The following is a 25,882-nucleotide window of genomic DNA, read 5'->3' on the forward strand; positions in this document are numbered from 1 at the left end:
ATGGGGTCTTCTCGGGGCTCGAGGGCAACATGCTGAAGCAACAGCGCCTGCAAACAAAGGCAGTTATGTCAGTGCAGCGACATATGCGTGGACTGAAAACCACTTTTGCCAACATGGACAGGAACATCAGCACAATGGCGGTGGGGATGGGTGACATGGCAGCGGGCATTCAGGACATCTCCCAGTCCATCAAGCTGTTGTGCAGCAAATATGATGCTGACAGAGCTGCACGGCGCCGGGAACGGCAGAGGAGGGACAGCCACACCAGGGCACTCAACCGGCTGGCAACTGCCACATCACTACTCTGCCGGCGCTCTGTGTCTATGCAGGAGGGCCTGACACACTGCAGCAGCGACGTGTCTCGGGGGATGGTGCAGGTCACAAGTGCACTTGAGGTGCTATTGACTAGTCAGGCGGCCACAACTGGTGCAGGGGATGCTGCAGAAAGCATCGACACCAGCAGCAGGAGCAGCATAACACCCCCGGTCCCAGATACCCGCAGGAGCAGCAGGCGGCTTGGGGCTGGCATTAGTGAGGAGGCTCAATCCGTGCCATCCCACACTGTAGCGCGTGGACGCAAGCATTAATGCAGCGCCGCATAGCCAAAGACTATTGGGTGACGTAACCCTGGGCTTACTACTTGTACATACGCAATGTTGCCAGAATGGCATATTTTTGGTGTTGTGGCGTAGTGCCGCATTAAAACTACGTCATGACATACAACAACTGGCTGTGTCCCCTTACTTACTCAGAAATAGTTGCATGTGATCTCTGCCCGTCTCTCTCTCCCATCTGTTGCTGTTGCCACTCCAGCAGCGTTGGCCTTTGGCTGACCTGAATCATCCTCATTGTCCTCAAAATCTGTTAGTTCCACCTCTGTACCTCTCTTCGTGGCAAGGTTGTGCAGCATTGCACAAGTGGCAATGATCTTGCAACAGATGATGGGTGTGTACTGGCGTGCGCCTCCGCTCTTGTGGAGGCAGCGGAACCTGCTTTTCAATAGTCCAAACGTGCGCTCCACCACGTTGCGTATAGATTTGTATGCCACGTTGTAACGTCTCTCACTCTGGGTTGATGGGTGTAGGTAGGGAGTGAGGATGAATGACCGCACGGCATATGCACTGTCGCCTAGGTGAGTTAAAGGGAACCATCAGTCACATACCTCAATACACTATGATTTGCAAGTTTCATGGGGCGTCACTGTTACTTACCTAGCAGGTATCCCTCTCCAAATTCTCCGGCAAGCAGTCGTGTGTAGATCCCACTGTTCTGGAAGATGTAGGAGTCGTGGGTGCTCCCAGGAAACTTCGCAACAATATCAGTGATGATGTTCCCTGCATCGCAGATTACCTGCACATTGATGGAGTGGGTGGACTTTCTGTTCCTGTAGATGTGCTCAGTGGCAGCTGGTGGGCAGATTGGGATGTGTGTGCCATCAATACAGCCAATGACATGGGGAAACTGTGCCGTGTGTTTGGGAAGCTGATGTAGTGGTGCATTCTCTGCATCATGGCATCCCGGAACTTCCTGAAGAAACGGGACAGGCAACTCTGGGATACACCGCCCACCGCAGCTATCACCCCCTGGTAACTGCCAGATGCGAGTAGATGTAGGCTGCAGAGCACCTGCACATGTGGTGGTATGGCATGCGCCCTTCTTGTTGGCTGGTCCAGGAGTGGGTGCAGGTCCCTGATCAGGTCCATGATGGTTTGTGGGTGTAGCCTGTACCTTTCATGTATCTCTGCGTCAGTCTGTTGAAAGAGTGTGATGCGCTGTCTGTAGATGCGTTCCTCCCGTCTCCAAATCCTCAGACCTGCTGCCTGTAGACGTAGGCGCCTTGCAATGACATACAGAGCGGCCATGTTGTCCACGCTGTTGCATTTTGGGATTGCTTATATGCACTGTTGATGCTTACCACCTGCTTTCAATCTGTGTTAATTACAGACTCTTAATTACCGAATTTCATGGATTTCTTAATTACCGAATTTACCTACATGTCTTTTTCAGTTTTACCACTTCATATTTACCACTTCATATTTACCACTTCATATTTACCACTTCATATTTACCGATTCGGTAAATCTGTATTCGGTAAATATGAATCGGTATTTACCGCTTCATATTTACCGAAAACTGGTTTTTGGCCTCCTACATCTCACTTGACAAAATACCGGGCGGTAACGGCATATTTACCGAATTTCGGCCGTTGCCGACCGGTATTTAGCTACCTACATATGGCCCTAAAGCACAAATACCGTGGTCCGAATCTGTTCTTTTGAGGATCGTTTTGATGAGACGGAATCGAAGGATATATATATATATATATAAAAATATATATATATACGTATATATCAAATAGTACTATAAAATATAACTATATATTAAATAGTACTAATTAATATATACTAATAATGCATTCTGAAAATCAATCTCGGAATGCACTGTGCTATATATAGAACATACACTTATGTGAAAACTATTATGTACCATTTGTGTAAAAATATACATGGCTTTAAATTGTGTTAAAATATAAAATACATCTGATAGCATACCAAAAAATTAATAAACATAATGCACCACTGCAACATGCCAAAATGCTGTTTGTTTCTTTGGAAACATTTATCTATCAATAATAAAAATTAAAACTGAGCATTAAATAAAATACATAAATAAAGATGTACAAACACTGACATTTATTTCTTACTATTGTGAAAAACACACATTACATATAACTGCAAACTGCAAACAATTCTGTGGAAGGTATTGGACACTAAAAAGGTCAAATTTACTATTCCCACTACAATCTACAATCTAAATCACATTGGTGAAGGCGTTGGATACTAAATGGGTCAGATTTACTATTTCCATTACAATCTGAAACATCTTGGGGAAGGTGTTGGACACTAAAAACTGTCAGATTTACAATTCCTGCTCCAATCTAAACCAGTTTAGGGACAGTGTTGGCACTAAAGGGTTCATATTTACTATTCCCACTCTAATCAAAACCATTTTGGGGGAAGATGTTGGACACTAAAAGAACAAAATGTACTATTTCTATTCCAATCCAAACCATTTTGCGGAAGGTATGGTACACTAAAAGGGAGAGACCTGTAGTTTAACTTTAATCTAACCCAGTGTGCGGACGTTTTGGGCACTAAAGTGGTGAGGTTTACTATTCCCTCAAAACTACACATTATTTTACAGAATTATAAAAAAATAACAATTTAGATAAATGTTCCGAAAGGTAAACATGACTCAATACTTATTAAAATATAACAAACAGTATTCACAATATTAAACAAAATCAAATCAAACAGTAAACAAATTCAATAGGTATTAGTATAAGTACAGTATTTTTAAACTAAAAGTTTATGTTTCTGAAATAACTTTACAAATAATGTAAATGTTACATAATGTAAGCACTAATAACTTTACATTTGAGATTTGGTAGGAATGGGTGGAATTTAAGGGTGGCGAGGGGTTGTTACACATCACACTCCCTAAACCCTAAAAAACTCTTTCTATGGCTGTACTCCATTAATTGCTGGTTCCTAAAAACCCCTGACCAACCCTAAATATTTATTAACAATCTCTGAAACCAAAAACCATAGATTAGCCCTAAACTCCACCCATGTGCAATATCATAATTTTTTTTCCTTAAAATTATCTCTCCTTTAATGAAATGTTTCCTCTAATTGTCGGTTCATATTTATTTCCCTAAAAACGTCTTTCCTTAAAATATATTTTTCATGATTTCGTTTCCTCCAATGTTGTTCCTCTGTTTTAGTTTGTCGGTTAATTCACATACATCACTTTGCACTATGGTGCAAAGGTGTATGTGTGGCTCTACGGTAGACCTACCTACTTCCATTTCAGTGTGTGTTGGGATAGCCCCGATAATTGGAGGATCATCAATATCTGTTTTAATGTATGCAGATGATATCCTCATATTAGATTTAACCCGAAGGGCTTGTCTAACCGCCTACATGCATTAAATCAATTTGCAGAAGCTCATTACATGAAGATTAACGCTTCGAAAAGTAAAATTATGTGCATTTTTGGAAAGAAAAAATGTAGGTCTGAAAACTATAGATGGGCCATAGGAGGACAGAAACTAGGGGTGGTTAAAACCTACATCTTCTTAGGTAAAATAATTTCAGCAAACCTAAGTGAGAAACCCCACATTGAGCATAATTCGCATAAAGCATCGGCTCATGGTATGGGGTTATGTTCCTTGTACAATGCTACAGGGAAGAGACATTTCACACTATTTTTGGATGTATTTAGAGCAAAGATCCCTGCAACTCTACTGTACGGATTAGAATTAGTGGAGTTAAAACACTGGGGATTCTTGCATAAAATGGAAGGAAAGGTACTAAGAAGAATTTCTTCTTTTAACACAGCTTGCACTGTATCTTCATGCAGGCTGGAATTCGGACTCCGAAGTTGTTGGGTACAGGGGTTGATTGCCCTCGTAAGGTGGGTAGCTTGCTTAGCTAGAGGTAAATCGGATTTCTTACAGGAAGCCATTAAAAATGAGCTCCTGGGCAATTTTAACGAGTTTTCCCTGTTAGTAAAAAACTTTAGAAAAGCAGTAACTTTGTTAGAGTTGGATGTAAGCACTTTGTTTTTACTTACTCCCTCTGAACTAAAGTCTAAATTAAAAAGTGCATCTTGGGAACTCAGTTATAAATTGGATATGATTGCCCAACAAGGAAAAAAAGAAAGGCAATTACTCCTAAACACATACACACCAAAGCTGGCACAACAATACCTTACCGGGAATATGCCCCACAGAGTCCGTAGGTTATGGTACCTTTTAAGACAAGATTTGCTCCCACTAAATCTCCTTTTTGCAAAATGGTATGGTGTATCTCCAATATGTAATCTTTGTTATAATACTGTACAGGATCGTAATCATGTCTTGTTTATTTGTCCCGCACTACGCTCATTGCGCTATAAATGGTTAAAACCTATTTGTCTACAATTAGGAATTTTAAATGTAAAAACTTTTTTCCATGCACTTTATTGCCCGCCAAATTAAATGTTCTGTTTCAGAATTTTTAACTTTTTTAAAGAGTTTTTAGATATTTATTAATGATACATAGAGAAATGTTAGACGACTGTTCGACTAGTGAATATGAAGTATTACCTTTTTTTCTGTCTTTTTTGTGATTTTATTGTAATTAATGTTGTATAATTGTGTGTTTATTTTTTGTGTGGCCCTCATTTGAGAGCCAAAAACATAATAAACTGACTTCACTGACTTCACATAGGCAGCCTGATTGTGCAGCAGCATTATAGAGAGTAGGATAGTGCCATTTTTTTAATAGATATGACACTGTCCTGCTCTCTCACTATAAAGTACCACAACACAGCAACTTTGGTTGGTGCACTGCTTTGCATGACAACTTTGTAACTATGGATCCAAGTCTAAAGCACTCTGTTCATTCGCCCATAGGGAGTCCAGGGCTGTCAATGGCTGCTCCATGTGTGTGTTTTTAAACCAGGGATGTTTGTCAATGGTGCTTAGTTTCTACTCTAAGGGCCTCCTACCCAGGTTCATTCTGTTTCAGAGCCCAGTGCTGTTGGCCCACGTTTCTGTTGGGCTAGATGAAAGGAACTGTTGACCATGACTTTGGATGATCAGAAGCTGTTTTGTGACTTTAAATCCACAACTGTGTTTCATTTTGGCTCTCCTGTACTTTCTTTTTCCAGGGCGTCCATTTGATCCACATCTCATGATAAACAATGCTGTGAGCAATGTGATCTGCTCCATCATTTTTGGGGATCGCTTTGAGTATGATGACAAGAAATTCCAGAAAGTTCTGAAGCTCTTTGAGGATATAGTACATGCTGGTACTGATATACTTTTACAGGTAAGCCAGAAACACCGTCACCACACAGATTTGTGTGGCCATTTCTAAGAGATTTTAAGTAGTACAGTAACTTTGGTGTGAAATTACTATTATCTTATAAATTCAGTAAAAACGTTTTTGAGAAATCACAAAGGGTATGAGTGTTCAACATATGTAACTGACAAACAGAATGGCAAAGCAACTTGCAGAAACTAACTATTTTACTTCAGCTGATATTCTTGCATTCCATATGTGCAATAGGTAATGGTCAAGAATCCCAGTGTTCAGGGTGCTTTTATGGGACTCCAAGTTGCATATTATTTGTCTTTTTAATTCACCCCTAGAAATGCAAGTATTAGTATCCACACCTAACGTGTTTTAGTACAATTGTGAGACTTAACAACATTAAAATATTAGAGCGTCATGACTTTTACCTCTAAAACGTGTGTGTGCTAATATCTTGAAGTGTGACTATCTTCTCTGGGATAAGGCATATGTGAAATGAAATATAAATTTGGGGGCATATTATCTAGGGACGGCGATAAATAATGCAAAGCACGCTTTGCGCTTTTTTATTTATCGCCGTCCATCGCTGGAATTTATTGCCCTGGTATCGCGTTATTAACAACGCGTTTCTCCAGGGCGATAAAAATTCCAGCGATAGCGGAGAAATCGCCGTTTTGCAGGGAACATCGCTGGTTTTCCAGCAATGTTCCCTGCAAAATGGCGATAACCTTGCTGATACGACCCTGTGGTCGTATCAGCATAATCAACCCCAATGTGAGGGATAGGTAGGTCTGCATTTTAGCAGACGTTCGATTTTGGTGAAAACAGCGTTTTTCTCCAAAAACTAACATCTGCTTAAATGCTGGGGCAGCCTTGTAAATATAGCGATGTGCACATCAGCGATATTTGCAAGGTTGTACTGCCCAGTGACGCCCACTTTGCATCTCATTAGAGATACAAAGGGAGGCGTCGATAACAAGGCTGCTAACATGCGCTAATGTATGTTAACACTGCCTTGTTAATAGGGCGAAAACATTATCTCGGCATTTTTGGCTTTTAAAGCCAAAAAAGCGGAGATAAGGCCCTTGATAATATGCCCCGTGGTTTTTAAATTGTAGCTGGAAGTAAACAAGAATGAAGAATTCCTACAGTTAGGCTGCTCGCAATGGGAAATTTATTTCTACAACTGACGAAAGCTCGACTGTGGTCTCCTGTCTTCCAAACTTTAGCCTTCCTTCCATGGCGAACTTTCATGCTCTTGCTCTAAGCGTTAAGTCAGGCTATCCTAAAGATCCTATGAAACCTAAGAACATGAAGGATGTTATGGGCACACTAGCACCCTATTTTAAACACCTCATCCAACTCTCATTTAACACTGGAGTTGTCCCACGGGAATGGAAACAGGCTGTGGTTGTGCCTATCAAAAAGAAACCTGGAAGAAGTCCAGTTTGTTGGAAAATCTGCGGCCAATTTCGCTATTACCATTTATTGCTAAACTCGCAGAAAAAGTGGTTAATGAGCAATTGATGAGTCATATTAATCGGAACAGTATGCTGCACCCCATGCAGTCAGGTTTCTGGGCTACCTATTCCACCGAGTTGGCTCTGCTCTTCTCCACAGAAACCATCCGCAGACTGGTCGACGCGGGTCAGTCGGTTGCCCTGATCCTTCTAGACCTCAGTGCAGCTTTCGACACTGTAGCCCACACCATCTTGCTGCAGCATCTTATGGAAGGCGGAGTGCCCAACCTGGCTTTGGAATGGCTTAGCTCCTTCCTTCGAGATAGGAGTTTCCAAGTAGCCCAAGGACCGTTCTACTCCAAGAGTGTTAGGCTAGAGCAGGGGGTCCCTCAGGGATCCATCCTGAGCCCTACGCTCTTTAATCTTTATCTTGCTCCCATGACAGAGATTATTAAAAAGTTTGGTGTTAATATCGTGTCTTATGCAGATGATACACAGCTTATCGTATCTCTGTCCCAATCCCGCGATGAGGACGCCTCCAACTTCTCATTGTGCCTTCAAGAACTGGCCAGTTGGATGGCTAACAACTGTCCCAAATTGAACGGTGATAAAACAGAGGTAATGATTGTAGGTAGAAACATCAACCTATGGTCTCCCAAGTGGTGACCTCAGACCCTTGGCCCTACTCCTACCCCTAGGGAGCAAGTGAAGAATCTGGGTATCTGGTTGGACCCTAAACTGTCATTTGACCACCAATCCAGAACAGTGGCTGGTAGGTACTTCGGCATTACGAAGAGCCTCCGGAAAGTCCTGGATGTGCTCCCTGTAGCGGCCAGGAAAACCCTAGTCCACGCACTTGTCACCTCACGCCTGGATTATGGGAATGTCCTCTTCTTGGGCGCTAACAAAAAGAGCATGCAAAGGTTGCAATATATCCAGAATGCTGCGGCTCGACTGGTCCTAATGCTGCCTAGGAGGACTTCAACAAAATATGCCCTGTCCACATTACACTGGCTGCCAGTAAAGGAACGAGTTTCCTTTAAGGCCCTGTGCATATGCCATCGAATTCTCCATGATAGAGCTCCGTCCTATCTCAGTGACTTGCTGTCCCCCTACTCTCCCCCCAGGACCCTATGGTCCTCGGGTACAGGGCGTGTCCTCATTCCTGTCATAAAAAAAAGCAAGAATGGGGGGTCGCTCCTTCCGATACCTTGCAGCCAAACAGTGGAACAAACTCCCTGTGGAACTGCGTCTGGAGCAGTCCCAAAGCATATTTCGGAAGAACTTGAAGACCTGGCTGTTCAGGATAGAGTAGATGGTCTCTTTCTCTCCTGTTAGACTGTCTAATTTGCCCTATACGATCTGTCCATTTGCACCGCAGCGCAGGGACATACTAGGTAGTATAACTGAGCGCTATATAAACTTCTTTATTATTATTATTATTTATTATTAATCTTTATGGTTGGTTCAAAAGATGACTCCAAATCGTCTCTAGACATTGGTTTCTCTAATATTGTGACCCTAGAAATATTTTGGATAAAAAAAAATGAAATACATGATTTTGAGATTAATGTGTAGTGGACTCTTTCCCAATGTTTTTGAAGAGAGAGAGTTCCTATGATAGATATGTTCAAGATTCTAGAACTAGAGAAGTTAGAGTGACTGGAGATGTATTCTGTCTATATTAAGGATGTGAAAGCAACTTCCCAATTCTAAGATCCCTTTGCCTTTGACCACAGGCGAAATATAACCACTTGTATTTAATTTCCCAAAATGAAGATGATAATTCCAGGAGATGTTCAGAAACATATTTTTTGCTCTCATAGCCACAAATAAAAAGCAGAGTTCCTAAATCAGAATGAAGGATTTGTGACTGTGTGTTACTCCTAGAAATTCAAGCGTGCCTCAGATAAGCTAGGAATGAGATGCATCTACTTAAAGAAAAAACATCCCTATTCAGACTAGTGGTTTTTCATGAAAATATGAAGAAATGCTTGTGTGAGAAATCAAAAAATAATGTAACAGGTAATAGGGATAAATCATAGCCCCACATGTTGAAGAGTTTGTGAAAAATTTAAGCTTAGGGTTTAAAAACGACCTTAGTCTCTTTAAAGTGTTAGTCCAAACATACCATCTTACTTTCCCATAACCCATATGTTTCTTCAGATATTTAGGACTGTTTCCTCAGGTATAGTTATTTTACCTCCCTAACTGCTTAGGATTTTCCACCCCAGTTCTAAATTTTTTTTGCTATTTGTGGTACTTCATGCTCATGCCTCCATAACGTTTTTTCCATGTAAGGTATCCTTGTTAAATTGCGTCCTTTCTTCCCAAAATCGTTAGGATTCTATTGGTACCCAAGGCAAGGGATTCTCCTCGAGAGGACTGAGAAAATAGCCAAAATACAGCAAAAACGTTTTTATAATGGAAACAAGTGCTGTGCAAGAAAGTCTCTGTTTTTTCCTAAAAATGGCATCAACAAAATGATGCTGTGCTAAAAAGATTATTTTCCCAGCTTTCAGGAACAAGCAGATCTGTGTCAAAAAAAGCTATTTTTTTCCACTGTTTTAAGGTAGCCAATTGTTTCTAATTTGTGTTGTTTCTACTTACTTCCAGTTTGCGGTGGAAGCAGGTGTGAAACCCACGGGTGATGCCAGAAAGCTATACATTTCTGTAAAGTATACCCATTTCAGAATTCAGCAAGAGGTCACTTGTGTAGATCCTTCAAAGTGTTCCCAAACAAACTAGCTGTTAAAATACAAAAATATTGAAAATGAGTAGGAAAAACCAGCCATTTGTGACAACATTTTGACATGTAACTTCTCCTCCCAATGGCTGATTTACAAAAGCAATATACTGTCCACTCCACTAACTCTTCTGGGCACAGGGTTATTAGGGGTTTCTTGGTTCTCAAAGAGCATGAGGTACCCAGAGCCAACAACCGAGCTGCACTGTACTACAGTTTTTCATGGTGTCACATCAACATACTGCCACCATTCAAGGAACCTTTGCATTCATATGCCACAGGACGGAATCACCAATCACACCACCTCTCACCCAATCATCAACCACCTTGCGCACAAACACACAGTAAACAAACCTCTATACACATATGGCCAAACATTTTGTTGGTTGATGATTCAACAACGGTCAAAACATCCCAAATGAAAGGAAACCTAGACTAAATCCCAGATTCATCAATCTTTCACTCAACACAGTTAGACAACTTGTTGTGCTGCACTACGTGAAAAGGAGAGGGCAGGGATGGGACATATTTTCCAAGATATGATGCATTACAACTCTCTGTCTGTGCTGGTGCACAATCTGCTGCCTAGTGCCAATGTGGCATTCTTGTGCCATGGTGCAAATGTGCCTGCATTGCAGGCAGGATTGTTTTTTTTCCAAGAAGGTGTCCTCTGAGGATTCAAAGTGTGCTGCAGAATGCAACACTTTTAGAAAGAGGAAACAACTAGGAGAAATAAAGATATTTCTCCTTGTTGCACCTCCCCTGAGAAGGCATAGCATTTTGACACATTCCCAGATTTACCAGTCTTGGTGAATTTGGAAATGTGTCAAGATCCATTGGTGGGTGTTTAGGAACACCCACACTCCTCCCATGGAATGCCTTTCCTCGGCAGAGTAATGCAAGGCAGTGATTTGCTCCGCCTTGTGTTACAACAGATTTATCAAGCAACACATTGCCACACAAGGTGGCCTTGCATTATTTGGTAAAACTGACTTTCGTATTGCGTTGCTCTTGCAGCACCACGTGTGACGAAAGGGTACCCAGAACTATCATAAATTTAACCCTACATTTTTACCACCTCCGATATGATCCGATATTTTCTAATCTCCAGTCTCTGGAAGTTAACAACACCCCATCCTCTCACCTGGACTGATCACTTAATCATTTCTATGCTCCTCAATATTGTAGGTGCCCCTATGCGGACCTCCTGCCAGCCCTCCATGAAGCGTCCTTGGCATAAACTGGACGCATCCACCTTTGCATCTACTTTAAATTCTTCCCGCCCAGAATGGGCCACTGATATGGAGGCAGCTGACCGAGCCTTTAGGGACTGGATTAACAATACGCTTGACCATTGTATCCTGAAGAAACTGACTGGGGCTAAGCGCACACAAACTCACGCCTGGTACAATGAGATTTTGAGGTCGGAAAAGAAAAAATGTAAAATTCTCGAACGAGCCTGGAGGCGTTCCTATGACGCCACTGCAAAAAATACTTATAAAACTGCAATTAAAGCATTCCACAAATTAGTCCAAAAGACCAGAGCCTCGTTCTACGCCAACATGATTTCGTTAAGTTCCGACCCCTCTAAAACTATTTTTTCCCTTATGAAGGATATGACTAAACCCGCAGCAGGTATAAATGATACCATATCCTCCAACACGAATGTGAATTATTGATGAGGTATTTTATTAATAAGGTGGAAGGTATCTATAACACACTTGACATGAGGTTGGGAGCCTCCAAATTTCTTGCAATTTCTACTTCGACAGTCCTTTCTCATTCTGTACAAGATCTACCACCCATGTCTCTTAAAGACCTGGATGTCCTGACAGCTAAGGTTAAATCAGGCTCGCCTGATGATCCTTTAAAGCCCGACATCTTTAGGAGATTATATGACTGTCTTATGATCGAGGGCATGGAACTGATCAATGGATCACTCCTGATGGCGGAGATTTCTAAATCATGGAAGTATGCGAAGGGTATTCCTGTGCTGAAAAAGTCCAAATTAGACACAACTCTACCGGAGAACTTTTGGCCAATCTCTTTGCTCCCATAATGGGCCAAGATTATGGAATCCCATGTCAATATTACCCTGACCAAATATTTGGAAACCAATGCGATTCTAGATGAATCTCAAAATGGGTTCCGACCCAGGCACAGTACGGAATCTGACCTATTGGCGGTCACAGAGCAGCTATGGTCCACATTAGGCAAGGGCAAGACTTTGGCATTGATTTTACTCGATCTCAGTGCGGCCTTCGACATGGTCTCTGATAAAATCTTGCTTCAGTGGCTTAGGGAGATCGGGGTCAAAGGCAAGGCCCTGGCCTGGTTTGCGTATTTTCTATCTAAATGCTCTTTTCAGGTCTACGCCCCTCCCTACCTCTCCAACATCCACCCTGTTAGAAATGGGATTTCTGGTTGGCTAGGGCTTGCGCCAAAGCCAGGCTGAAACCACCACTTTAGTCAGGGCTGGGGAGTTACACGCCAAAGATAACCCCTGCTCACCCCCTTGGTAGCTTGGCATGAGCAGTCAGGCTTATCCCTGAGGCAATGTGTAAAGCGTTTGCGCGTGCACACAGCAACAACACCCTAGGCCCACCACAAAGGAAACTCCACACAAGGTTATATATAAAAATAGCCTTTGTATTATAATAAACACATTAGATGATAATCACATAATTTACACTGTGCCAACTGGCACTGGGCAGAATTTTACAAGGGACTATTTACATGGGACAGGGCCACATGGACCACTGTCAGAATCAGCACAAATCACCAATCGTACATGTAGAACATATACTTACTGTAACACAAATTATCACTGTAGAGCACAACCAGTAACTACTGGCGCAATAATGACCTCAGCGTCATCACACTAGAATCAGGTATACAACCTATCCTGCATCCATCACAGGGGCATAAACACATTATGCAATTTCTCATAAGTCTAACGCATTAGACCTTACCTCCTAAGTATAATTACACTAGGGGCGTATATCACACAGGGAAGCATAATCTCACTAGCAAGAACAACCTCCTAATCAGAAAAGACCACATTTAGAGGAATAACACAGGGTGCGCAAAACATACTATACACAGTACATTTCCTAACACCATAAGCATTAATATATGAATCACAATAACACTTCAATCACATTAGGGTCCAGGTTGCGCCAGAACCTAAACGTAGCAGCTGTCCACTACTTGCTGGGCAGCTGGGGACAAGAACAGGGCCTAAAAGCGGCAGCTGGCACTAAGTGCTGCGCAGCTGGAAGGCCAATGATGAGGCATGGGCTTTCAAATGGTCCTTGACACAATATAAAAACGTTGGAGCAACCTAGGCTCTAAAACAACATGTCCCCCAGTACTGTGGAGCCACACGGGGCTCCTGAAATTACCCTGCGCCAAACGTTGGAGCCATCTAGGCTCTAAAAACAACTTGAGCAAGCCTGGGCCCCTCTGGGCCCGTCTAAAACAATTATGGCCATCGTGGGGAAAAGCATGGGCCCCCCTGGGCCCTCTCGAAAATAAATGTGCCCCTCGTTGGAGTGGCGGAGGCTCTGAAATGAACATTGCCCTCGTTGGAGCGGCCCGTTGCACAAACAGGGCCGCTCTGACCGGGTTCCTCTGCCAGGCACCATTTACGTGAGCCCCACTCACCTGGGCTCTTTGCTGGCGAGGATCTCCGGCACCTGGGGAAGGCCTGCGGGGCTTCCCTCCTCTCACGGGAGTCCCGCTCGGCCACGCTACCTTCCCTCTTCACCCGGGCCCCCTCCTGGGACCCAGGGCTTTAATGGGGAGCCGGCACAGCTCCAGACGGTGAGCCCGCCTCCCTCTCTTCAAGATGAGGAGGAGGGCGGAAATGGAGCCCGCAAGGCTCCCTCAGTCTCGCGCTTCACCCGGGTCCCCTCCTGGGACCCGGGACTCAATTCCCCACAACTCGCGGAGGCGGGGTGGGCTCCCGTCCTCTCCGCATGCCGCCATTCTCGTCCGGCTGCACTTCCGGGTGGCGCCCCGCCCATGTCTCAGGCAGACGTGCCTGACTTCCGGGTCGCGGCAGTGATTTTCTCAGCCAGTAGAACGCGGAGTGGGCTCCCGCATATAGAACGAAATAAAAATGCCGCAATCGCGGGGTGGGCACCCGCTAATTAGAGATCAATAGGCGGGGTGGGCTCCCGCATTCAGTATTAATAAAGAGGCGGCACCGAGGGGTAGGCTCCCTCCGAATTAAAGGTGTAACGCGGGGTGGGCACCCGCTTCGGCTGATATCACGGGGGAATCCCTACGCTGGGTAGTCCCCCCAGCAGCGATGCGCGGCCCCGGGGCAGCGAAGCTTCAGCGCCCCAGGGGAGTCCATGTAGAGCGCTCCCAGAGTGCAGAAGCAAGAAGGAACAATAAAGCGCTCACAAGGCGCTAGTATAAGGACAGCACAGAGTCCTTGATAGATCCAGGAAACAGCAACAAGGTCCCACAAAGTCCATCAGGCATCCAGGGGCTGGGCAGGGCCCAGGGAGGCAAGCCTTCCCCTAGGCCCCAGCAACAGCGCGCCCCTGGCAGTTTCTAGTCCAAGAACAAGAACATTTTCATGGGGTCACAGCCCCCCTTTTATACACCAAATCCTTTGTTTCCAAAGGTCCAGGGAAGGGGCGGACCAGATGCAACTGGTTCCTGAGCACTTTATTTTGCTCAGACCCTCTCCCTATTCACAGGACAGGCCAGGGACATTAAACGCACCACAGGGGGTGGAGCCAGCATTGTGTGGGGAAAGCCCAGCCCTATTCAGGTCCCAGGTGTACTCCTCCCTGCCATCAACATGCAGATCTCCCCACCCACCACCGGGGCAGACCCATCCTGACTCCTGGAGACAGACACACCAGCCAATCACAAGCCAGACAGTCACTGCACATTTATGCCAGCGTCTAGAAGTGGCACCTCTACACTAGCCACAGTAACGCGACACACATCATCGCGCAGCATTTAATCTCACGAGTTCGCACATACCAAACTCGACCCTGCACTCCCCACGCATCAGGAACTACCATGGACACACACACTCCCCATACATTCCTATGGGAGGGCAGGTCAGTCTCATTCAATGTAACCCAGAGCGCACGCACTTTCCACTGGGACACAGTGTGAAAGCGCCTAGAGGCCTAAATCCACTAATACACCATAGGGAAAAGGCTAGGATAATGCAAAAAGTTCTAGGGGTGAACTTGCCAGAAGGGCCAAGTCCAACACACCCCCTTAGATCTGGGGTCCCCCAGGGCTCTGCCTTGAGCCCCACGTTGTTTAACGTGTATGTCCGCCCACTAGCCCTTCTGGCGGAAGCACGGAATATTAATATGATATCCTACGCTGATGATACCCAGTTGGTATTTACCTTCTCTGATCAAGACCAACTGAAATTCCGTGAAGATGTCCTGGCCATTTCGGATTGGATGGCGGTCAACTACCTACAACTTAACTCCTCTTAGACTGAGGTGCTCTTGGTCGTCCGTCATACCCATAAATGGAACTACCAATGGTGGCCCTCGGCTTTGGGTACCCCTCCCCAACAGAAAATGGCAGTTAAGAACTTAGGTGTCCTGATGTACAATGCCCTCTCATTTGAGCTCCACTCAAAAAAAGTAGCAGGGACATGCTTTGGCCTCTTGCGCGGCCTAAAACCCATCCTGAGGTTCTTTGATGCATCCACCCATCAAATGATTGTGCAATCTGTAGTCCAGTCATGCCTAGATTATTGCAATGGGATCCTACTTGGCGTGAATAAAACTGTAATTAAAAGACTTCAGCGGGCTCAGAACACAGCGGCATGCATTATTTTTGCCCTTCCTAAGTACTGCCACACCTCTAACCTTCTTTGTTGTCTTCATAGGCTGTCAGTTGAACAGAGAGTCTAGTTTAAGACTCTCTGCACCACACACAAGATCTTACATGGCCAGGGCCTACAAATTCTGCAGGGGCTCTGCATACCATATGTTCCATTGCGTGCTCTACGCTCGGTTAACCTGCATCTGGCATGTACCCCTCGTGCACTCAGGCACAGCGGGGGGCTCTTTCAAGGTCATGGTCCACGGAACTCCATCCCACTTGCTGCCCGGAGTACGCAAGATCACTGGACGTTTCGGAAACTGATTAAAGCCTGGCTTTTTTCTACCATCTAGCCCTTCCTTTGGCGTCTTGTCTGCTAGCGCTGGGACGCCCCATTGCTGGGGCAGCCATGCGCTTTATAAATGTGTTTAACATAACATAACATAATCTGTCAACTGTATGCCTCCCATATTAAGCAATATCAAGTGCGTACCAACTGAATCTTTAATAACGGCTCCCATGAGAGCCACATGAGACTCAGGAAGATATGTCTTTGTTAGACGGCGACCTCAGAGGAGCCTGGAAGGGGTCCTGACTACCCTGAGACCCACCCTCAAGGTATCGTAGCCGGGCACTGGCGGGAGACTCCCCAGGGGGAGGAATCTCGTATCTAGGATCGTACTTCTGGCACCACACGACACAGAGTGACCACACCGGGTATTCTGAGAAAACAATCTTTATCAAGTAGGTTATCACTGCAAATATGTACAAGGTGAGCACGGGCTCAAGAGTCTCGGAAGGGGTAGGGGGTAGCGGGACAGTCTCTGGTAAAGGTTCAAGCCGGGACGTATCCGGCGCACAGCTCACAATCCTCGAGCTGGGGGATACGATGTTGTAGTCGGGGTCCGGCGGGACCGTGAGAGTCGGTGGGAGCCGCGAGTCACTCAGCAGGGCTCAGGTACAAGTTCGGAGGTCTTACGATCTTCAGGGAGCCGCGAGTCACTCAGCAGGGCTCAGGTACAAGTTCGGAGGTCTTACGATCTTCAGGGAGCCGCGAGTCACTCAGCAGGGCTCAGGTACAAGTTCGGAGGTCTTACGATCTTCAGGGAGCCGCGAGTCACTCAGCAGGGCTCAGGTAGGTCCAAGTTCCAGGAGCCGCGACCACGTCGGCAGGCTCTCGTTGTTCCAGCGTCGAATCTGCCGGACAGACCCAGAGCACCCCTTGTTATAGGTCGACCCCTCTTTGATGTCCCGAGTCTGTGCAGGCAGGGGTCTTGTCACCTGGGGGGTCGCTTGTCGGGATTTCCTGCTATAGTCTTTTGATCCTTTCAGGGCCGGGTCGGGAGGAGTCCCAGACACCCAGCAGGCACGGAGCCAGCCCGCAGGGAGGCCGGAGGGCCGATCGAAACCCATCGTCCCGGGGGAGTTCAGAGGTGCGATAGAAACTGCTCCTCCCTCTCTCATCCCCTGGAAGCGTGATGTCCTCCAGCCGAGTGGCGCCTCTAGGCCCAGGTCACGCTGGGGCCGGGCGGCCATCTTGGTGCATGAAGTGGGCACGCGGGCCCGGGGTGGCCGAAAGGAGAGAGGCCATGGACGGGGACGTCCGGGTTGGTGCGTGTGTCCTGGTGGGGAGGTTCGGCTGGGCCGTGTGCTTGGGCTGCAGGTACCAGGTTTCGGTGGTGCGGGGGCACGGAGGGCCATTCTACGAGGCTGGGTCCAACACGCGTCCCCCCCAGCTGAAAGCCGGAGAGAACTGCCCATCAGCTTGGGGGGTTCTCTTCGCTGAGGCGGAAGAACCGGGAGAGGCCGTCAGCATTGGCATGGTCCGTACCAGGGCGGTGTTCTACGGTGAAATCCATCCCCTGGAGGGAGATTGACCACCGCAGTAGCTTGGGGTTTTCTCCTCGCATCTGCATGAGCCATCGCAAGGGCCGATGGTCAGTTTGGACTCTGAAATGGGTGCCGAACAGGTAGGGTCGTAGCTTTTTGAGTGCCCAGACCACGGCAAAGGCTTCGCGCTCTATGGTGCTCCATCTCTGTTCTCGGGGCAACAGCCGCCGACTGAGGAAGGCGACGGGCTGGTCTAGGCCTTGGTCATTCACTTGTGATAGGACGGCCCCAATGCCATGCTCGGAGGCATCGGTCTGGACTATGAACTCCTTGGCGTAGTCGGGAGCCTGGAGGACGGGGGCAGTACACATGGCCTTTTTTAGGGCATCGAAAGCTTCCTGGCAGGCAGCCGTCCACTGCACTTTCTTTGGCTGTCTTTTAGACGTGAGTTCTGTGAGAGGGCTGACAAGGCTGCCATACCCCTGAATGAATCTTCGGTAGTAGCCCGTGAGTCCCAGAAAGGCTCGGACCTCCGTTTGGGTGATGGGTGGTTCCCAGGCCAGGATGGCGTCGATCTTTGGCTGTAGAGGGGCGACCTGGCCGCTCCCGACCTGGTGCCCCAGGTAGACCACGGATCCTTGCCCGATCTGGCACTTGCTGACTTTTACTGTGAGGCCTGCCTGGCGCAGGGCGGTTAGCACCCTCCGGAGGTGCTGGAGGTGCTCACTCCACTCTGAACTGAAGACAGCGATGTCGTCCAGATATGCCGCGCTGAACTGTTCTAGCCCGGCCAGGACCCTATTCACCAGTCGCTGGAAAGTGGCCGGGACATTTTTCATCCCGAAGGGCATTACGCGGAAGCGGTAGTGCCCATCGGGGGTGGAGAAAGCGGACCGCTCCTTGGCCCCTTCGGTGAGCGCAATCTGCCAGTATCCGCAGGTGAGGTCGAATGTGCTGAGGAACCGGGCTGCCCCTAGTCGGTCAATGAGTTCGTCGGCTCGTGGAATGGGGTGGGCATCGGCTCGGGTAACGTCATTGAGCCCCCGGTAGTCCACGCAGAATCGGAGCTCGGGGGCGACACCGGGGGATCGCTGCCTTCGGGACCAGGACCACGGGGCTGGCCCAGGGACTGTCAGAGGGCTCGATCACCCCCAGGGTCAACATCTTCGAGACCTCCGCTTGAAGGCAGGACCGGACCCGGTCAGGAACCCGGTAGGCTCGGTGTCTCACCGGCGGGCTGTCCCCGGTGTCCACGTCATGAACACACCAGTTGGTGACCCGGGGGGTCAGGGAGAAGAGGTCGGAAAATTGTCTTAGGAGCTGGCGGCAGTCCGCTTGTTGCTGGGCAGTGAGGGCTGGGGAGAGGTTCACTCCTTCTACGGAGCCATCCTGCTCCTTGACACACAGGAGGTCCGGGAGGGGATCCGACTCATCTTCGGCCCTGTCATCGGTGGCCAGCAGGAGGCTCAGTTCTGTCCGCTGGAAGTGAGGCTTAAGGCGGTTCACGTGCAGGACCCGGAGGGGATCCCGAGGCGACTGGACGTCCACCAAGTATGTGACTTCACTCTTCCGCTCAACCACTTTGTAGGGCCCAGTCCATCGGTCCTGGAGGGCGCCAGGCTTCACGGGGGCCATGACCCACACCTGCTGGCCCGGCTGGAACTCGACCAGAGTGGCATTCTGGTCGTACCAGCGCTTCATCTCTTCTTGACTTGCCTCCAGGTTGGCCTCGGCCAGTTCTCGGAACTTCCTGGTCTGGTTCCGGAGGGCCAGGACGTATTGGAACACATCTCGGGGGGTGGTCTGGGGTGCTGCCTCCCACCCTTCCTTAACCAAACTGAGGGGACCTCGGACGGGGTGTCCATAGAGTAATTCAAACGGGCTGAACCCTAAGGACTTCTGGGGGACCTCCCGGTAAGCGAACAAGAGGCAGGGGAGCAGGACGTCCCACTTACGCCAGAGGGGCTCTTCTAGGCCAGCGATCATCCCTTTCAAAGTCCTATTAAACCTTTCTACTAGGCCGTTCCCTTGGGGATGGTACGGGGTGGTGAACTTATAGGACACCCCACATTGTTGCCACAGGGACGTCATATACTTCGAGATAAAATTAGTGCCGCGATCGCTCATGACCTCGCGGGGAAAACCCACCCTGGAAAAGATCCCCATCAGGGCCCGGCCCACCACGGGGGCCGTAATGGTGCGTAGGGGAATAGCCTCAGGATAGCGGGTGGCGTGGTCCACGAGGACCAAGATGAAACGGTGGCCTTGGGAGGTGGGGGGGTCCAGTGGTCCCACGATGTCGATTCCGACTCGTTCAAAAGGGGTACTGACGACCGGGAAGGGTTGGAGGGGGGCCTTGCACTTCCCCCCACTCTTCCCACTAGCCTGGCACGTGGGGCAGGACTTGCAGTGGGCTTCTACCGCTGCTCTCATTCTAGGCCAGTAAAAATGGGTCACGAGACGGCTGTAGGTCTTGTCCTGACCCAGGTGGCCAGCGAGGGGGACGTCGTGGGCTAAGCCCAGGAGGAAATCTCGGAAGCGGAGGGGTACTTCCAGTACCCGTCCGGATCCCAGCTCCACCGACTTCTGCTCACTGTACAAGATGTTATTTTCCCAATAGATTCGGTGTGTCCCGGTCTGGTCACCTGCGGCTTGGCCCTCGGCCTGGCGCCACAGCCCGACCAGGGAAGGACAAGTGGCTTGCTCCCGGCAAAACTCTTCCCGAGTGGGCCCGCCCTCGTGGCGCCAATGGGCCAACTCGGGTAGATCTCCCAACTTGGGGACCGGGGCGGGGTCGGATGGTGCGGGTTCGTCGCGGGCGACGGGCCCTTCTGATGGGGGGACGGGAGGACCCTCGGCGGGGACTGTACTGGTCTCTTCGATCGGGGTGTTCTCGACTTCTCTCCGGGGAGTGAGTCGGGCTGACATAGATCGGGTGGTGGCGCACACCCACTCGGGGAGTCCCATCATTCCTAGGTGGGCCTTGCGCTCGACGTGCTTCCAGGGAGAACTCTCCAGGTCGTTCCCTAAGAGGCAGTCGACCGGCTGGGAGGTTCTTACGGCCACCTTGAGTTTACCTATCACCCCTCCCCACTCAAACGGCACCAGGGCTACCTGACACATACTTTCTCTATTGTCTGCGGATATTACGGGGCAAAAGACGTTGGGGAGGATCTGCTCCTCGGGGACTAGGTGCCTGAGGACACCGGTGATACTGGCCCCGGTGTCCCGCAGGGCCTCTACCTGGTGGCCATTGATTTTGACGAGCTGCCCGTATTTCTGTGTGTTGGAGGGTAGGAGGCTACCAGGGATCATCTCTCTATCTCCCAGGGATACTAGGGCCATCGCTGCGGGTTCCCACTCCTCGGCTTCCTCAACCTCCTCCCCCAGAGCTACGTTGGCTATCTGTCTCGCAGGGGTGGTAGGGGAGACTTGGGTGGCCATGGGGCACTCTGGGTCATTGGCGTAGTGCCCGGGTTTCTGGCAACGGAAACATGTGACGGTCACCCGGTGTCCCTGTCTCCCAGGGGGCCCTGTCACCGGTGGGGGGGGCGCCGGGAAAGGTGGAGGTTGTGTCTTCGGGGGGCTAGGCTGGGACTCTCTCGGCCCTCCCTGGTTCCCTCCCCCTCTCTGGCGGGGTGGTCCCTGACCGGCACGGGGGTACTCTCCTACCATGCCCCGGGAGACCCGGGTGTCGGTCCAGCGGTCGGCCTCCACAGCCAGCTTCCGGGGATCTGTGAGCTTGCTGTCAAGCAGATGCTGACGTAGTTCTATGAAGCAGTTCGCAGCCAGATGTTCCCACAACATGAGGTCAGTGAGTTCGGCAAGGGTGGTGACTTTGCTGCCCTTGATCCACCCATCGAAGGCCCGACTGAAAAAGTTTACATACTCCACCCAGGTGGTGCCCGGGATCTTCCTGCAGTCCCGGAATCGCTGACGGTACATTTCTGGGGTGAGGCCGTATCTTGTGAGTAGGGCCTCTTTCATGTGGCTGTAGGAGGTCTGCAGGGAGAGGGGTAGGTCGAGCAGGGTGTCCCTTCCTTCGCTCAGAAACCGCCCCCACAACCCCGCCCCCCAGTCCTTCTGCGGGATCCGATGGGAGGTCATGGCGACCTCGTAGGCCCTGAACCATTGCTGAATGTCATCGTTTTTATAATATTCCTTGACCACATCCTTGGGGATGTGGACCTTCTGTTCCGCTGGGGAGGCCGTCTCTCGGTTTCCCGGGGGCCTTCCTTCCTCGCTTCTGGCCTTGAGCTCGATTTCTTTCAAGCTGCGTTCGTGCTCTAGTTGGAGCTTCCTTCCTTCGTGCTCCCGTTGGAGCTTCTTTTCTTCTAGTTCGCCTTGTACACGCATTTGCTCTACTGCTAGCTTTTTTTCCGCTAACTTCAATTCGCCCTCGATTTTGAGTTTGGCCAACTCGAGTTCATGATTGCGGCTTCTCTCTCTGTCCGCGAGCTCTTCCGGGGATAGGCCCCCGTCTGGTACGATGCCTCGCACCTGGTTGCTACTGCTTTCACTTTTGGGGGGTTCGGCTTCGTCGGGGCGCTCCCCCGTGCCTTCTGGGCGGGAGGCCCCGGTCTCCACCCAAGTTTTCAGTGCTTTCTGCAAATCCTCTTTAGTGTTGAGACCAGTGGTAGCGATTTTAAGTTCTTTGCAAAATTGCTTTAGCTCTTTGTGTGTGTATTCTTCTAGCTGCTCCACCTGGAACACCCTGTTGGCGCTGGTTTCTGCGGGGCTCACGGCGCTTCCTTCTGCCATCTTTGTCGGTAGCGCTTCCGTTGTTCACGGTACGATCTCTAGGTGATGGGCCCGAATCCCGTCGCTTGCCACCAATGTTAGACGGCGACCTCAGAGGAGCCTGGAAGGGGTCCTGACTACCCTGAGACCCACCCTCAAGGTATCGTAGCCGGGCACTGGCGGGAGACTCCCCAGGGGGAGGAATCTCGTATCTAGGATCGTACTTCTGGCACCACACGACACAGAGTGACCACACCGGGTATTCTGAGAAAACAATCTTTATCAAGTAGGATATCACTGCAAATATGTACAAGGTGAGCACGGGCTCAAGAGTCTCGGAAGGGGTAGGGGGTAGCGGGACAGTCTCTGGTAAAGGTTCAAGCCGGGACGTATCCGGCGCACAGCTCACAATCCTCGAGCTGGGGGATACGATGTTGTAGTCGGGGTCCGGCGGGACCGTGAGAGTCGGTGGGAGCCGCGAGTCACTCAGCAGGGCTCAGGTACAAGTTCGGAGGTCTTACGATCTTCAGGGAGCCGCGAGTCACTCAGCAGGGCTCAGGTACAAGTTCGGAGGTCTTACGATCTTCAGGGAGCCGCGAGTCACTCAGCAGGGCTCAGGTACAAGTTCGGAGGTCTTACGATCTTCAGGGAGCCGCGAGTCACTCAGCAGGGCTCGGGTACAAGTTCGGAGGTCTTACGATCTTCAGGGAGCCGCGAATCACTCAGCAGGGCTCAGGTACAAGTTCGGAGGTCTTACGATCTTCAGGGAGCCGCGAGTCACTCAGCAGGGCTCAGGTAGGTCCAAGTTCCAGGAGCCGCGACCACGTCGGCAGGCTCTCGTTGTTCCAGCGTCGAATCTGCCGGACAGACCCAGAGCACCCCTTGTTATAGGTCGACCCCTCTTTGATGTCCCGAGTCTGTGCAGGCAGGGGTCTTGTCACCTGGGGGGTCGCTTGTCGGGATTTCCTGCTATAGTCTTTTGATCCTTTCAGGGCCGGGTCGGGAGGAGTCCCAGACACCCAGCAGGCACGGAGCCAGCCCGCAGGGAGGCCGGAGGGCCGATCGAAACCCATCGTCCCGGGGGAGTTCAGAGGTGCGATAGAAACTGCTCCTCCCTCTCTCATCCCCTGGAAGCGTGATGTCCTCCAGCCGGAGTGGCGCCTCTAGGCCCGGGTCGCGCTGGGGCCGGGCGGCCATCTTGGTGCATGAAGTGGGCACGCGGGCCCGGGGTGGCCGAAAGGAGAGAGGCCATGGACGGGGACGTCCGGGTTGGTGCGTGTGTCCTGGTGGGGAGGTTCGGCTGGGCCGTGTGCTTGGGCTGCAGGTACCAGGTTTCGGTGGTGCGGGGGCACGGAGGGCCATTCTACGAGGCCGGGTCCAACAGTCTTTTATGCGCCTTTAGCGCACTTGCTGTGCTAAATCAAATTCTTTCCCTTGTTGATGCGAGTTGGAGGGTGTGCAAGGATCTTAATCCACATTAAAGTACTCCACTATTGTTCTTACCAAGTTATTGATTGTAAGGTCAGAAGAAATGATGGGATGTCCCTAAGTGAAGCGACCACTCATGAAGTGGTGTAGGAAAAGACCTTTCTTTTATTTATTTTCCCTCACACACCCTAGTAGTGTCATGCTTCAGCATTGGGACACCGCATCCCTATAAGTCGCGGTGGGCTCGACCAATATTTCAGGAAGCACTTAGATAGTATATCTGGCCAGGGGGATAAAGATTAAAAATCCACTGTCAGACCCCAGTATCCTTTTATTCTTGGGTCTGACAGGATTATTAAAAATAATGAACAGTAGGGTCATTTGGAAAATTATGGTCCTAGGACCCTAGGGCCAACATGTTTCAGTGATACCACGAAACCTTTTCCCCGCAGGGAATCACAACGCAGTCGTTACAACGGCCGCGTTGTGATTCCTCATACCATTACTCTGCAAGTTGGAACAACGACTTGCAGGGGGGGGGAGGTGTTGGATTTAAAATCCAACACCTTCCCTAGTGTCCGCACAGACTGGAGTTGGATTAGTAAATTATACTATTCCAACATCCGGCGCCCCCCCTCCGCAAGTCGTTGTTTCGACTTGCGGAGTAAAGGTATGCGGAATCACAACGCGGTCATTGTAACGACCGCATTGTGATTCCCTGCAGGGAAAAAGACGGCGGGATGACATCATAGATGGTGCTAGGACTTTCTTCAGGGCTGTGTCACCCCCTGGAGTAAGATGAACAAGGAATTTCCCTATTCTATTTATAAAAGGGCAGGTAGCTGCTCCTTTGTATGTCGCTATTAACCCCTTCAGTGCCCATGATGAGCTGGACTCGTCATGGGCCGCGGTGGCGCTGTGCCCATGACGAGTCCAGCTCGTCATAGACCCCGCCCGCTAATGCAACGGCCGGCACTGGGCGGGGAAAGGGGCGGGCACTGAAGGGGTTAAATTAAAAGTTGAATCACTCCATCTGTGAAAAGAAGAGAAAAAAACAACAAATGACAGGACATATATCAGCTCATCATGATTTTTGGACGCTTGATAACACCATAACGTGAGAGGTGACCTCACATTCTTCCAGTGAATAATAGTTGCCCTCTTGCGATATAGTGTACTAGTTAGAAGCTATATCTGCACCAAGAGTGACCACTTTCTTACAATCTGTGTCTCATGCTGGCTAATTGCCTTTGTTTAGTGTACCTTGAACCCAAGTGATGAAGACAGGATGTAGAAAGCTTCATCACCCACACACTCGCTCGTCGTCATTCATATCGCTCAATAGTGCAATAAAGTTTTGTTTAAAAAAACATATTATTTCAATATTCTTAACCCGTTTGGAGAGTGATAGTGATCCTCGTGGAATCACGCTTTACGGGGATGCCCCTGTTTACAGGACGTTGTTTGTTAAAAGGAATGACCATATGTACCGGTCCGTCAATTGGTGGAGGACAATTACATTCCTGGAACTGAATGAGCTTAGAGAAACATTCTGGTGTAAAATGTCCTAAGTTCCCTAAAGAGCACTTAAAAAACTGCTAAATGCTTTAGGTTTTGCGGCACAGGGTACTCAGTGACAACTTGGCCTATGTACCGTCCACTGTGCAGTGAGGTGACTGTAATGCACTTGTCATATGAAAAACAAAACATCTACCTTGTTCTGGCTGTGGATAACGGTGTCGAGCAGGCCATAAGCAAGTCCAAGATTTTCTCACCTAGAGGAAACAGTTTGAAAGGCTGCTTGCCTAAAAAATGTATGCATACATGCACAGTCATTAAAAGGTATATATCAGGATAGCTCCACCCCAATCAGTTTCCCAATACTTCACTTTTGTATGGTAGGTATAAAGCAAGTTGGAAAATACAGTGCTGGCTGAGATGGGTACTAGGGACAGTGATACCCACTCTCCTGCCTCTTTCCTCACTTAGAGCAG

At 49.0% G+C, this 25,882-nt stretch overlaps 1 pseudogene across 1 annotated transcript in view; it reads left to right on the plus strand.

The window, feature by feature from the left end:
• Window positions 1-25,882, plus strand: part of LOC146833567 (cytochrome P450 2D15-like) — a 450,055-nt pseudogene that overhangs the window by 150,963 nt on the left and 273,210 nt on the right. Inside the window, exon 4 of the transcript XR_014960252.1 lies at window positions 5,719-5,879. The product of XR_014960252.1 is annotated as a cytochrome P450 2D15-like (transcript). The remainder of the gene's footprint in view (window positions 1-5,718; window positions 5,880-25,882) is intronic.

Source organism: Triturus cristatus, chromosome 4_2 (genome assembly GCF_964204655.1).
Source record: "Triturus cristatus chromosome 4_2, aTriCri1.1, whole genome shotgun sequence".
Classification (NCBI taxonomy): domain Eukaryota; kingdom Metazoa; phylum Chordata; class Amphibia; order Caudata; family Salamandridae; genus Triturus; species Triturus cristatus.